This window comes from Capra hircus, chromosome 29 (assembly GCF_001704415.2).
Source record: "Capra hircus breed San Clemente chromosome 29, ASM170441v1, whole genome shotgun sequence".
NCBI lineage: Eukaryota > Metazoa > Chordata > Mammalia > Artiodactyla > Bovidae > Capra > Capra hircus.
The window spans coordinates 9,296,790-9,309,432 of NC_030836.1; positions in this window are offsets into that span (position 1 = coordinate 9,296,790).

Genomic DNA, 12,643 nt, shown 5'->3' on the forward strand with positions numbered 1-12,643 from the left:
CACGACTGAAGCGACTTAGCAGCAGTAGCAGGTCACAAATGAATAGCTACGGGTCGTTTGATAATGCTCACTCTAATACCCTGAGGGCTTCCTTGGTGGCTCTGACAGTAAAGCATCTGTCTGCAATGCGAGAGACCGGGGTTGGATGCCTGGGTGGGGAAGATACCCTGGAGAAGGAAATGGCACCACACTGCAGTATGCTTGCCTGGAAAATCCCATGGACAGAGGAGCCTGGTAAGCTACAGTCCATGGAGTCGCAAAGAGTCAGAGGCGACTGAGTGATAGGTTCTAACACCCTTCATCCTTGCTGACAAAGTCTAATACCCTTTTGAAAGATACTGGAAAGAAGATGGGTAATGAGAATTAGAAGGTCAAAGACGGATGGATGCCTAGAGAACAGCTGAGCAAAAGAACCCACAACACAAACTAAGAGGAATGTGAACCTATCACGTGTCAAGTGCTTTTCATGTCACTTTCATTCCAGCTCTTCAAGGGAGGTGCAATGATCACTGTTTTACACATGCAAAAAGTGAGACCAGAGAGGGTGACTTGCCTGAAGCCAGGAAGCCTTGGGGTACGGGAGTGAGATTTGAACCTCAGCTCTTCTGGCATGACTGTTGCTGCCCTGAGAATCATAATTGTGTGGCAAGGGGCTCCACATTTTCATGTTGGGCACTGCAAATAATGTAGCTGCACCTGCTTACTGGCTATAAAACCCATGCTTTCCCCCAGTATACAAACCACCTTCTAACCAGCCACAAAAAGACACTGATTTCTTTCCCCTCCTTTGTGCTTCACAGCACTTTTCTATTCTACTCTCTCAATGTTTATCTTGTATTTAATCTGTGACTCAGACCGGATCAGAGGATGGGTGACTAGTTACTGTGGAATGCTGATCTGTAGTGATGCTTATCACTACAACAAATTGTCAAAGTGTAAATCAACCACTTTCAAATTACTGCCCTTGAGGGGAAATTGAAAAAACAGAGCAACAGAACTCCTATCTAAAGCAGACCTAGATTGCTAGTGAATTTGTCTGTGGCCTCCACAATCAGTAACCCTAAGATGAAAATCCTTAGAGATTTGAAAACCAACTAATATGTGAGCAGTGCTGTGTAGCTGATAAGTGTGATCTTTTGTGTTACCCACTTTAAGCCTTTCAGTGTGCCTCTGAGGAATTTATCTGGTTCCCAAAATTCCAAGTGAAATAGAAAAGGAAGGAGAACTACAGGAAAAATGAACTGCCTGGCTGATGTTCTCATAATATCGACTCTCTTTCACTTAGTGAAAATTAAGTGAAGTTAATTTGTTTCTAGTAAACAAAGTATTGTTAAAAAATCTGTTTCTCCCCAACTCGGCTACATGGAAATTAAACCTTTAAATAACATTGTTTGAAGGAATACCTGCCCAGGTGCTTGCTGTTCTATCCAGCCCTTGTTGACTCAGCTACCTGTGGAGTGGCTGTGACTGGGTCAAGGCGGGAATGAGTCTGTGTTCCCCACCATGACAAGATCAAGAGATTTGAGTAGACCTTTGAGATACTATCTCTTGCCACACAAATAAAGGAAAGAGGACCACAACCCTAACTAGTCTCCCCAAAGCTGACCAGATGGTTTATCTTCCATTATCATTTGCCAAAATTGGGCCATATGCAAACACCTCAACCAAACATCTCCATGGGCAAAGTTGTTACCATGACTGACTTAAGCCAGTCTCTGTGACATATAGTATGTGGGGCTGCCTAACCAAAGTATGACTTTGTCAGCAAGGATGAAGGGAGATGGATGTTGAGTGAGTCACCAACAATGTCTGCTGTACCACGACTACTTAGATTCCCAGCCTGATCAGGCTGGGAATTTTTATTTTATTTTTTAAAAATCTCAGCCTTTTAAAAAGGTTGTTGGAATTTTGGGAGGTGGCCAAGAGAAGATTTTTCTAATCAGTTGTCTGTCTACTTAAGAACAAACTGGATATTATTTTCCAAACACTAAGTTTAGGGCCTGGGGCTATGCAGATGAGTCTCCTTATTTGAAGTTCTTTCCAAACTTCTGTTTATCCCACTTGGCAAAACTAATTCAAGAAAAACTTTTCCCTTGGACAGAACTTCCTAGTCATTCATTACAAACTCAACTAACTACAGTACCCTTTCCCCAGCCCCCTCACTCCCCAGTTCACCAAAGAAACTTCGCTTTTGCCAAACTCTCCCTCTTTAATGTTCTGATCTGCTTTTTCTTGCATTAATGTAAAATAATCTTCCCTTTCATGTTTAACATGATTCATTACAGAATTGTTTGTAATATAAAAAGATTGGAACTACCCTACATACCATCAATAAGGAACTAATTAAATATTAAATAAATCATGGGCCCTCCATACCTTGGAATACATTGCAAAGGGTGGGGGGAAGGCAGAAAGAAAAAGGAAGCTCTCTATGTACTAATACAAAAGTATCTTCAGGGTATATGTAAGGGAAAACAGAGTGCAGAATATCTATCATTTATTACCTTAGTGCAAGGGAGAGAGAATGGGTGGGGAATAAGAATGTAAACATATGTACCCCCATCTGTATAAATAAATACTGGAAAAAAAGAAATGCTAGAGAGAAGTGTTTATTGGTGGTATAGAGGAATGTGGGGACAAGGATGGGTAGGGATAGAATGTGAAGGAAACTTCTCAACTTATCCCATTTTATATCATTTGACTCTTGAATCATGTGACTGTGCGTGCTAAGTATCTTCCATCATGTCTGACTCTTTGCGACCCTGTGGACAGTAGCCTGTCAAGCTCCTCTGTCCATGGGATTCTCCAGGCAAGAATACTAGAGTGGGTTGCCATGCCCTCCTCTAGGAGATCTTCCCGATGTAGAGATCAAACCCGCGTCTCTTATGGCAGGCAGGTTCTTTACCACTAGCATCACCTGGGAAGCCCCACCGTATGACTATATCACCTCTTTAAAAATATAGTAAAATTGGAAATTCCCTGATGGTCCAGTAGTTAGAACTCTGTGCTGTCACTGCTGAGAGCCTGGGTTCAATCCCTGGTCAGGAACTAAGATCCCACAAGCTGTACAACATGGCAATATGTATGTGTGTGTGTATATATATATATATATATATATAAAAGCTGTATGTAGTAAGATTAAAAACAAGGAAGTATCTTCCACATAACTATTTCCTAGTAAGCTGTATTTCTGTGTAGATGACTCAAAAATCCTACAGATTTTTCCTTCCCCAAGAACTGCGTAGACAAGACATTTTATATGGAGCCAAATACGGCTTGACAGATCCGGGTCAGGCTTTTCATCTGGAAGCTGCTGCTCTCATGAATGTTCAGCCACACATGGCTAATGACAGTATCTTTTTCTACCATAAGGAGTACCTCCTAATGATTTCTATTTCTCTCCTAAATTTAAATATTTAACTATATTAACTTTTCTCATGGATTTTCACATGTCTGTATGAGATCTAAATTTTAGATTTTGGAAAGCCTATTTTCTCATATCTTCAAGTTTTTAGGCTTTGGGTGTTGGTTTCTTGTTTTACTCTAACAGATGAAGAAAGATGGTAGAGGAAGAGCAGGCCAAGCCATTCTGATCCTCCAACTTTAATAACTGATTTATTTAGTATATCTCATTTATGTCACAAATATTTACCGAGAGCCTATTACTCACTAGGCACTGTGTTAGGTGCTAGGCACAACATGAGCAACAAGGAGGCCCGATCTCACTGAATGTGCATCCTAGTAGGTGAGAAGAAAATGCTGAAGGAGGGGAAGACATGAGAGTACATAGCAGGGTTTCGAAGAGAGAAGAAACAGCTTTTCCTAGAAGTGGCGTTTAAGTTAAAGTATTAATGTGCTTTAAGTTAAAGCAATTGTGTGTATGTGAGAGCTCAGTCACTTCACTTGGGTCCGACTCTTTGTGACCCCATGGACTGTAGCCCCCAGGCTCCTCTGTCCATGGAATTGTCTGGGCAAGAACACTGGAGTAGGTTGTCATGCCCTCCTCCAGGGGAATCTTCCCAATCCAGGGTTTGAACCAGCGTCTCCTACATTGTGCACAGATTCCTTACCCACTGAGCTACCTGGGTAGCATGTGTAAGAATTGTCAAAGAGTAGAGATGAGGAAAATATGAAAGTAGTTCAGAATCCTTCGTAGGACTTCCTGTTCTTTAAGAAAATTGCTTTCACAATAGCCACACCATCCAGGGCTGCAAAATAAGCACTCAGTAGACTCTAACAGAAACAGGTGAGATTAATCCAGTTATGCACACTTCCATATTTATCTCCACTCCTCTTAAAAATCTGAGTCTTCATAATCTGGCTTAAGCCTCCCCTGTCTGCATTCAAATCCTTTCACTAGACCCTTTAGAATCCAAAATCTGTGATCAGCAAACTAGCAAAGTACAGTGAGTGAAGGGGTACATTGGCATCAGACTGCCTGGTTTCAAATCTTGTCACTGGGTGTCCTTAAATAAGATCTTACTGGATGAAGAGGAAATCGGAGAGCTAAAATTTTTAGTGACTGAGCATTTATCCTACTTTTCCTGTTCGTGTATTTCAGGGTAACAAAATGGCCCATTTGTGATGAGATAGAGTCGCTTTTCACAGAAGAATCCCAGATTGTAGAAGAATCCCAGTTAATAAATGTAGCGAAATAATTTATTCAGGCACTGATCATCACTAGATGAAGCCATCAGGAGAAAGGTTAATGGAGAAGTTTACTGTCACCATTTGAAAACATTGATCAATCTTGGCATCACTAAGGACAGGAAAGCTAGACCCTGTAGGCCTTCTAGTTGATGCTAGTGGTAAAGAGTCCACCTGCCAATGCAGGAAACACAAGAAATGTGGATTCAATCCCTGGGTACCTACAGAAGATCCCCTGGAGTAGGAAATGCTCCAGTACTCTTGCTTGGAGATTCCCATGGACAGAGGAGCTTGGTGGGCTACAGTCCATAGGGTTGGAAAGAGACACAACTCAGTGTGCATGTGTGCGCGTGCATGTGTGCACACGCGCACACACACACACACACACACACACGTGATGTGCCATGAGAAACAGCACTTCTTAGGAAGTATTCTGGCCAAAACTGTTGAACCTTAAGCTAAATAAACCCTAAGAACTAATTTCCCGCTTACAGGAAATACAGGGTTGAGGGAAAAGTCAAACAACACAAGAAAGAAAACAGACAAATACAGAATAATGGGACACTCAACAGGACAGCTCACTTGGCTTCTTCAGAAAATTAGATGGCATTGGTGAAAAGGGGTGGAGGGATGCTGTCTTAGAGGCTTCAGAGATAATAGGAAATGTATAGAATTGTTTGGATCCTTATTTAATAAAGCCATCTGATTCTTAGCCAGTAGACCAACTGGGAAGCCCTACACCAGGATTTTCACTTTAAAATATTTCAGCAAAAAGGAAAAAAAAAAAAAAAAAGGCAGCGGGATGAAGCATATGTGGCAAAATTTGGATATGTCTTAAATTTGGAGGAGTATATAAGGGATTCAGGATACTCTTTTCTCTAGCTCTGTGTATGATTGCAGATTTTCAGTATTTAAAAAAAAGTCAATGAAGAGCTGAGATTTGTGAAGGAAGGAGGAAGAGAAATGATTTGAAACTGGTAATGGGATGCAAGAGCAACTCTGCCAAGTTCTGACTCTGAGATTCCTGGGGTGAGAGATAAGACAATTTCCCATCTGAGAAGTGGAGTCCTTCCCATCAGAACAGGAAAATCCTGCAAGTCTCCAATGCCCAAACTTCTCCACCGGTTGTTCCTTTCCAAAGCAGCAAATCTCACCTTCATCGGCAGCAGCTGTGTGGCTTGATTAGTTGGGAGGCATGGTAAGTTTAAGGCATGGACATGACTGAAGGGATTTAGCAGTAGCAGCAGCATGGTAAGTTTTTACTATTTTAATTGGTTACAAATGGTGATCATTTTTAAATAAAATAAATCAGATCCCAGATTAGTCCAGAAAACCATAACTCATTAATTTGCATTCACAAATGCATTTTTCAGATGAAAGGAATGGAAATACAGCCAGAACACAGAGAACTGCTTATAATCTATGAAAGTATGTAGTGCTTGTAAACATAATCCTACAGTACCCTGAAAGAAAGTGAAAGTGAAGTCGCTCAGTCGTGTCTGACTCTTGGGACCCTGTGGACTGCAGCCTACCAGGCTCCTCTGTCCATGGGATTCTCCAGGCAAGGATACTGGAGTGGGTTGCCATTTCTTTCTCCAGGGATCTTCCCAACCCAGGGATCGAACCCGGGTCTCCCACATTGCAGGCAGACGCTTTACCGTCTGAGCCACATTTTGCTAATACGGTACCTTAGACAGTACCAACCTTTTGAGTCTACAGTTTTCATACAGTCATAAAAACCCTCTCATGGTTATAGTTCCTGCCTTTTATGGATTACACTTCATGGGAGCACAGGCAAATCATATTAAAATAAGCACTCTGGCCTCTGTAGCACTTTTATCCTTCTGCCGTATCCATTCAGCGAAACCTCAGCCCTGATTCAGCTGCATTGCCTACCATCTCTGCTCCAACTCCCATTATAGAAAAATCCGATAGATGTATGTATTGGTGACGAGGTACCATACAGCCATGGTCTTTGTGCAGGATTTAATAGATTGGTACTCATCACCCATTTCAATTTAATTTGTTTTTAATGTGCTTTTCTGTATTGTCCAAATGGAAAAGCTAAAACAAAAGAAACACACACCCCAAAATTGTATTTTCAGACTCCTCTGCAGTTATATTTGGTAGATGCAAATGTGGCAGGCATCTTTTCCCCCTGCTTTGGCTGTTATTGTTCCCAAGCACATTCTTGGAGATGTTGAGTTTTCATTGTAGTATTCACTCACTAGTTTTATCTATCTATCATCTATCTATCAAGTATAGGTGATTTACAATATTGTATGAGTTTTAGTTGTAAATCATGATTCAATATTTTTATAGATTATACTCCGTTTACAGTTACTACAAAACAATGACTGCAATTCCCTGTGTTGTACAATATATCCTTTGTGCGAGTCTATTTTATACATAGTAGTTTGTATCTCTTAATCCCGTACCCCTACTTTTCCCCACTCCCCTTCTCTCTCCCCACTGGTAACCACTAGGTTGGTTTCTATATCTATACGTCTGTTTTGGTTGTGTTATATGCATTTGTTTGTTTTATTTTTTTAGATCCTACATATAATTGATAACATACAGTATTTTTCTTTCTCTAACTTATTTCACTAAGCACAGTACTCTCTAGGTCCATCCACTTTGCTGCAAATGGCAGAATTTCACTCTTTTTATTGCTGAGTGATATTCCATTGTATACATATCCATTCATATGTTGATAGACACTTGGGTTGCTTCCTTATCTTGCCTCTTGTACATAATGCTACTGTGAACAATGGGGTGCATGTATCTTTTCAAATTAGTGTTTGCCCCCTCCCTCCCTCCCTTCTCTCCTCTGCCTCCCTTGTGTCTTTATCTCCCTTTCTTCCTTTCATCCTTTTTTTCTTTTTGATATATACACAGAAGCTGGGTCATGTGATAGTTATTTTTGTGTTTTTTTGAGGACACTCCATATTCTTTTTCCGTAATGACTTGCCAATTTACATTTCCACCAGTAGTGTACAAGGGTTCTGTTTTCTCCAATCCTTACCAACATTTGTTATGTATAGACTTTTTGATGATGGCCCTTCTGACATGTGTGCGGTGATACCTCATTATGGTTGATTTGCATTTCTCTAGTGATTAGCACTGTTGGGCATCTTTTCATGTGCCTCTTGGCCATCTGTATGTCTTCTTTAAAAAAAAGTCTATTCAGGTCTTCTCCCAATTTTGTAATCAGTTGTTTTTTTGATATCAAGTTGTATGAACTGTTTATATATTTTGATATTAATCCCTTGTTGGTCATAGCATTGCAAATATTTTCTCCAGTTCAGTAGATTGTCTTTTCATTTTGTTCATGGTTTCCTTTGCTGTGCAAAACTTTTTAGGTTTCATTAGGTCCCACTTGTTTATTTTTGCTTTTACTTCCTTTGCCTTAGGAAAAAGATCCAAAAAAACTTGCTACTATTTGTATCAACGAATGTTCTGCCAGTATTCTCATCTAGGGGTATTATGTTCTTACATTTAAGTCTTTAAGTTCATTTTGAATTTATTTTTGTATATGATGTTAGAGAACGTTCTAATCTTTTTCTTTTACGTGTGGCTGTCCATTCACTAGTTTTATGAGATATGGTAGTCAGCCCCCAAGATGGTACCTAATGATTCTTGTCTCCGTGTGTTCATTTCCTTCCATAGTGAGTAAGGTCTGACTCATATGACTGATAGAATACTACAGGAGTGATTGTGATTTCTGAGGCTAGGTCATAACATATTTGCTGATGCTTCCTTGGTGTCTTGGATTGTTCACTCTGGAGGATGCCAGCCACATGGCAGTGCAGACACTCACACAACCTGTGGATAGGCCCACAGGGAGAAGGAGCCAAGGCTTCCCCCAGGAGCAACCTGTCAGCCACCTTAGAAGTAGGTGCTCTAGTTTCAGCCAAGCTTTCAGATGACTCCAGCCCAGTAAAAATCTGGCTGAGTTCCATGAAGAGTTTCAAAGTGAGGCTGCATAGCCAAGGCACTTACAAATTTCTGACCAACAGAAACTGCTAGAGATAAGAAATGATTATTGTTAGTTTAAGCCACAACAATAGCATGTATTATTGTTTTGTTTGTTTGTTTTAGGTTTTGGGTACATTTTTAGGCAGCAGTACATAATTAATAAATGGGGTTGAGAGTCCTGGAAGCAGTGCTTTTGAAGCCAACATTCCAGCTGTGTATCTACAACTATCCCAACCTGGGCAGAGATAACAGCACCCTAGCAGGCCTGTTAGGCCACATTGCACTGAGAGGCATTCTTGATCACCTGGCCTAATGCCCACTCTTCTAGTCCTTCCAATTACTTTGTATACATCTTCTCTGTATTACAGCTTTGCCTGCTTAAAATAGCTGAAGTGGTTTCTGTTTCCTGCAACTGGGCTTAAACTAATAAAGATACCCATCTCAAATCAGTAGCTAGACTCTAGAGGCATTCCTGTGAAGTTCAGGAATAAGGCAAGGAAATTGATTATTCACAGCATTATTTAGCATCACTCTGGAAGTGCTATTTGATTATAAGTCAAAGTAATAAAACAAGTATTGCAAAGAAGGAAGCAAAATTGTCATTATATATAATAAGATGATATAACTGTTTACTAGGGAAATTTGAATAAACTAAAAATAAAGACTTAAGAAAGTTCAGTCATTGAATATAGATAAACACCATCTTCATTATACATATTTATTCTGCCACATGAAGCATCAGAGATGAATAAAACTGAACTGGAAAGCATCTGGTAGAAAATGGTCTGGAGATAGCCTTTTCAAAATCTATCATTTCTAGGGAGAAACTAAACAGCACAACTTGAGAGCCTACAGTGATTCCCTGGTACATCTGGGGAGGCCTCCCAAATCTATTATCATGTTTAAGGAAATAATATGTGTAAAGTCCTATATATGCCCAATAATTGATAAGGACACCTAACTAGCAGCTATTGTTATTACTATCATATTACAATTATTAAAATGATCCTTGCCTTGTAGGTCCTTAGAACTACGTTGATGGAAACTGGAAAAAAAGAAAATTCAGTGAGTGAGTCAGTTAAAAATTTAACAAAAACATCAGTAGCTTTCCTATGGAGCAACAATAACCATTTAGAAAGCATAAAAGAAGAAATAATCTAGTCCAGTAGCCCAAAAAAATGCATAAAGTAACTGAGGAAAAAAATTTAATAGAGTTAATTCAATTTCCATGAAAATTACAGCTTTTTTTTTAAGCTTGGAAAATTTTATAAAGTTATCTGGAAGAATAAATATTCAAATGCAGATTTAAAATTCTGAGAAAGACTAAAACGTCTTGTCCTATGACATATTGAAATATAAAACTGCAATAAAAATGTACTGATGTTGCTTCCAGAATGGATGTACTAAACAATTAAATAGAAGAAAAACACCAGAAATAGATCCAACTATATATAAGAATTTAATATATGGCACAAATGTTGGGACATCAGTGGGTACAAGTATGGATTCTTCAATAAACTGTACTGTGGCAGATAATTTTTTGAAAAGTTATATTCTTATGTCACATTTTATACTAGAATAAATTCCAATTGGATCTATTAATAAGTGAAATAATCACTCATATTGTTAGAAAAACTCAGTAATTTATAAATAGAAGAAATTAAAGGAGTTCTAAAATACATAAGTAAATATCAATATTATTTAGTTTAATACAGGCTTTTTCAGCTAAACAGCAAAGCCAGAAATCATGAAGAAAAGTTTGGTAGACTATTTAGAAATTATAGTAAAACAAGTAGTTTTAGCCCTTCCCCACTCCACCCCCCAACCCAAGCACAAGCTGGAATAAGATTGCTGGGAGAAATATCAATAACCTCAGATATGCAGATGACACCACCCTTATGGCAGAAAGTGAAGAGGAACTGAAAAGCCTCTTGATGAAAGTGAAAGAGGAGAGTGAAAAAGTTAGCTTAAAGCTCAACATTCAGAAAATGAAGATCATGGCATCTGGTCCCATCACATCATGGGAAATAGATGGGGAAACAGTGGAAACAGTGGGTGACTTTATTTTGGGGGGCTCTAAAATCACTGCAGATGGTGATTGCAGCCATGAAGTTAAACGACTCTTACTCCTTGGAAGGAAAGTTATGACTAACCTAGATAGCATATTCAAAAGCAGAGACATTACTTTGCCAGCAAAGGTCCATGTAGTCAAGGCTATGGTTTTTCCTGTGGTCATGTATGGATGTGAGAGTTGGACTGTGAAGACAGCTGAGTGCCAAAGAATTGATGCTTTTGAACTGTGGTGTTGGAGAAGACTCTTGAGAGTCCCTTGGACTGCAAGGAGATCCAACCAGTCCATTCTAAAGGAGATCAGTCCTGGGTGTACTTTGGAAGGACTGATGCTAAAGCTGAAACTCCAATACTCTGGCCACCTCATGCGAAGAGTTGACTGACTGGAAAAGACTCTAATGCTGGGAGGGATTGGGGGCAGGAGGAGAAGGGGACGACAGAGGATGAGATGGCTGGATGGCGTCACCGACTCAGTGGACGTGAGTCTGAGTGAACTCCGGGAGTTGGTGATGGACAGGGAGGCCTGGCATGCTGCAATTCATGGGGTCGCAAAGAGTCAGACACGACTGAGCGACTGAACTGAACTGAAATGAGAGGAAAAACTGGAACATATATGAGACAAAGGTATATTTTTCTTATAATGCAAGGGGTTCATATAAATTAAGAAGGAAAAAGACAAATATCTTTTTTGACAAAAATCTCTCACTTCAAAGAAAAATGGACTTAGGCGGTAAAAAGACTATTCACATTGGAAATCAGTTGGTCATTTGAAAAACATTCAAGCTAATAATTAGAGAAATGCACATTCATACAAAAAGATGCCCCTTTTTTATTTTTAGCACGTTTTAAAAAGAACAAATCCACTCTGATGAGTGCATAGGAATTAAATACTGTCAAATAATTGGTGACAGATACCTTCCCATAGGTAATAAGAGTTTATGTATAACAATTGTAGACAGATATTCCACTTCCAATAATTTGTCCTAAGGAAATCATAGGATAAGTGAACAAAGTTTGTGCAACATTTAGTGTGGTATATAACAGTGAAAAATCCAATACAACCTAAGTGCTATCAGTGAGGTTGATTGAAAGTTGGAAAGTTCCTGAAATGGAATTCTAGACAGTCAACAAAAATAAGCATGCAAATATATATTTGGTAGTATAAAATATGTCAACAAAATATTCACATCAAAACATTAGAGTTCAGAGAAATAAAACAATTTATATCATATGTCCATACATAGAAAAACTCTTTATATTACACATCAAAATTTTAATAAGTCATTTTGGGGTAGTTAGATTATGGGTAATATTCTACTTATTTGTATATTTCTGCACTGTCTGAATCTTTTACAGTGATCATTATAACCAGAAAAGAAAAAAAAAAACCAACTGTGAAGAAGGAGAGAATGAGAGGAGAGGAATGATGAAAGGGAGGGAAGGTCGTTTCTGCTTCAGCTGCATTTTTGCCTTCTGAGGCTACACTTGTAAAAACTCCCCTCTCTCAGTTTTTTACTTTTCTCTTAATTCAATGTAGAGGCTCTTAAACCATGTATATTTAAACCAAAATCTTGTAATTTAGGGAAAAAATGATAAATCAATCCATGATCTTGATTTTGCCTTAGGAGAAAATACAGTTCGATTGGATGACCAGCCATACAAAACACCTGTTAAAGTATGCCAGAAATTTTATCATCTTGAACTGTTTGCTGTTCTACTTTTGCAAAACCTTTTCTAATGGGGTTTCTCTGGTGGCTCAGAGGGTAAAGCATCTGTCTGCAATGGCTGAGACCCGTGTTCGATCCCTGGGTCGGGAAGATCCCCTGGAGAAGGAAATGGCAACCCACTCTAGTATTATTGCCTGGAAAATCCCATGGACAGAGGAGTCTGATAGGCTAAAGTTTATGGGGTCGCAAAGAGTCAGACACGACTGAGCAACTTCACTTTT